This window comes from Saccostrea echinata, unplaced genomic scaffold, assembly GCF_033153115.1.
Source record: "Saccostrea echinata isolate AGI-Se365-2 ecotype Australia unplaced genomic scaffold, CSIRO_AGI_Sech_v1 ptg000054l, whole genome shotgun sequence".
In the NCBI taxonomy this organism is placed as follows: domain Eukaryota; kingdom Metazoa; phylum Mollusca; class Bivalvia; order Ostreida; family Ostreidae; genus Saccostrea; species Saccostrea echinata.
The window spans coordinates 60,533,269-60,536,981 of record NW_026889803.1 but is presented as its reverse complement, the minus strand read 5'-3'; positions in this window follow the sequence as shown (position 1 = coordinate 60,536,981).

Here is a 3,713-nt window from a genome sequence, read left to right as displayed (position 1 = left end):
AATAAGGTATTTATACTTAACCAGTTTACAACAAAAGATGATTAAAAAAAATTTTTAATTCAGTTTAAAATGGTAAACAAATGCACCTTGGGTGTTTAGAAACGTCATTTGAGATGAGGAATTTGATGGAAGGGATGTAATGTTTGAATGCCAGTTTTTCTAAAATTGGTAAAATGGATTTGAAAAAGTAAAACCTGTTCAACCAGCAATGTTTTCAAAAGAATGTGCCCCATCTCCACCCTTTGAACGAAACTTTTCTTACTTCTACATGTACTGACCTTGACCGGAACCTCTTATTAACAGAAAACTTATCTGCTTATCGTGGTCAATATGTTTAGGAATTTTAATACCAATCCCTTGAAGTATTCTCAAGATTTGTTGAGTGGATATAAGCAGAAAAGCAAGTGTCCTTTTGATCGGAAAATCAAAGGATCTTAACTTGGTAGACAAGGAAAGGATTTACAAGATACCAACCTAGGAACTTTCTTCCTTCTGAAAATAATAGGATTACCAACTCATCACGGTCAGCCTGTGCCTTGATGGACTCCCAAGATAATCGAGCAGACAATATTAACGTACAGAGAGGTGCAAATAAGATTGTTTATCTTCTTCGAATTCGGAATCATGGGTAAATGACGCACACCGACTGACAAAATCAAGATTTTTTCATGGAAAATTTTACACAATTAGTATGTTTACTCCTCACCAAAATATTAACTGTTGTTCACAGTCCTTTAAAATTTAGGCGCCAGCTGGCGCCTTATCAAAAAAAAAAATAATAATAATTAGTCGCCAATGCAAATTTTTAGTCGCCAGGCAATTTTTCTAAGGCGCCAACTTTTAAAGGTTAATAGAATATGAGGACACATGACGTGTTTAAGAAAGCTTGACATAGCCATTGCTAAAAATTATTTCCTCTTCTTTTAAATTTCTTTTCGATTTCTCAAAAAAAAAATTGCTAAAAATGTGAAAATTTCTTGAATTCGACGATCGCCAAGTCAATTAAAAATGGTCGCCAATTTGACGACTTATGGAAAAATTTTAGGCGCCAATCAAAAATTTTAGCCGCCATGGCGACTAAATTAGTCACCAATTAGAGCCCTGGTTAAGGAGAAATGTAGGCGTACTGTGCTATAGCATATTATAGAAGTGGTGTAAATAAGATGTGGATCCTAAAAAATAACTCTAAAGAACTTTTAGTATATTTAAAATCTCAACTTTTTTTAAATGTTTATAACATCAAAACTTACGACGTTTCTACAGTTTACACAATTATTTCTCGCGATAAATTTTAAACTAGGCTTATTGATATCATAGACAACTGCTTCTTTAATAAAAGCGGAACTCGAAAATTTTCACATCTTGTCATTGGTCATCAACAAAATAACTTTGTTAAGAATCACTCTGATTCTAAACACAAGTACTCTGAAGTTGATATTAAAAGGATCCTGGGGTTCCTTATTGACAACAAACATATATATATATATATATCTATACATACATACATATATATATATATATATATATATATATATATATATATATATATATATATATATATATATATATATATATATATATATATATATATACTTTGGAGACGAATTCTTCCAACAAACTTTTTGAATCCCAGTGGGCACTAATTGTGCTCCTTTATGAGCTGACCTGTTTTTTTAATTCGTATAAAGCATAATTTATTCAAAAACTTCTATATAACAGATATAGACAATCCATTTGATCTTTGACCTACTAAGCAAAAAATATTTCGGGCAGATTAATTTAACTTATGACTCTTGAATTTTGAGAGGCATGTTTTAGATAAATAGCATTAATACATGTTTAAGAGCTCATGATAGTGTACTTTATAACTGTGATATTCAGTTACCGGACAAACTTATATTTAAATACTATGAAAATACATCGGGATCGGTATTCCACAATGGATCTTGTAGACTTTGGTAGCTAAACACAGTTTCGTATAAAATCCAGGGGGTTTTCCTGAGAGAAAAGCATGATGGGCAGGGATTTCCCTGCTATTTTTATGCAGTGTACATGAAAATTGCAGCTTTTTTATTTTTATTTGCATAAAGTAGAGTCTTATCTTAAGATTAAATGAAAAAAGTATACAAATATTTTTTGAGAATTATTTTTTGTGTGACTTTTTAATAGTGGGAGATAACTCTAAAATCACCCATTTTTCACATGTGCAGAATTGCATGATTTGAGTAGCAGGTAAAGTAGCTCTTTAAAAAGCTGGAAAATGTACCCTAAAAGTATAACAGAAAGAAACCTAAGGACTTGCTCTGTTAAATGCACAGCACTTATATTTTCTGATTTATGCACTGTTTGTGATCAAGGGAGCTAAAAATGCATAGGTGTACTACAATTACAGGTAAACTTCGTTATCTCGACATCGACGGGACCATCGGAAAATGTCGAGATATCCGAGGTGTCGAGATATCAGAGTTGAGACTTGACGTCCAAGATTTCATTGCATAGCAAAACAGACAAGCTTATTATATGTACATGACTTTAGTATAGACTGTATCTCAACATATTTCAGAATTCCCTTATTTTTATTAAAAATCTAAGAAGTTATTTTAAAAATCTTGTTTATAAAACGTGTTCTTTATCAAAATCTTTATAAATTCACAAAGTTTCAGCACAAAGTTACAGCATTGAGCTGCATTCGCGTGTAACTTGCCTTTTCGTCAGAACAGGATACGAAATGCGCTCTATAAACTTCGAACCGTATAAAGTCGACATCCGATATACGGTAAAAAAAATGAAATACGGATTATTTTTTTCTTATTTCATTCAGGAAGAATGTACATTAAAACTAATTTTTTTAAAGAGATTTGAGTATCTAAACTAACGTAGTGTTGTTACAAATGCACGAATTACGGCTGATTCGGTCAATCCTGTCGTTAATTGGATTGTTTCCTGTTGAATACATTTTAACTACAAAATATGATTAATTTTTTTTTTTAATTCCTTAGTTTGAATTATTCAGTGTGTTTGTTATTTTTTGTAATTTAGTTATCTTTTTCAAATTTAAAAGTTATGTTACGTTTCGATATAAATTACATTCTGAACATTTACGCAGAATCGTGTAGATTAAGCAATGATATTACCCAAGCTCAATTAACTTCTCAAAGACGCCGAAGGGGCTTGGGATTCACCTACAAACACAGTCTATAAAATTAATTGAGCAGCGTGCAGTCAAACATGGGTGTGAAAGGTGTGAAACTTTGACGACGTCGAGATACCCAGAGTCGTCCGTGCGTGACGAGCGACCCTATCTGACAAACAGTTAGGTTCAGTAGAGCAGAAAATTGCCGATGTCGACATATGCCAGGTAAATTTTGCTCTTGGGACTGGGAATATACGTCGAGATAACCCGGGTTGTCGACATTACCGAGGTCGACATATCAGAGTTTTTGCAAATCATTTATATAGTAAATACTGCCGGGACCGCGGAAGGATGTCGACATATCCCAGGTTGTCGACATATCCGATGTCGAGATACCGAAGTTTACCTGTAGATGCATAAACTTCCCTATTTCCCCCATGTTTCATGTGTCAAGTACACCTTATTAGTAAGTGATAAATGCTATATATTTATATATTTATAAAATTCACAATTTTATCTTTCTATTGATATATAGATGTCTATGTAGCAAGTCTTCATATTATTTCTTTATGGGGGTCAC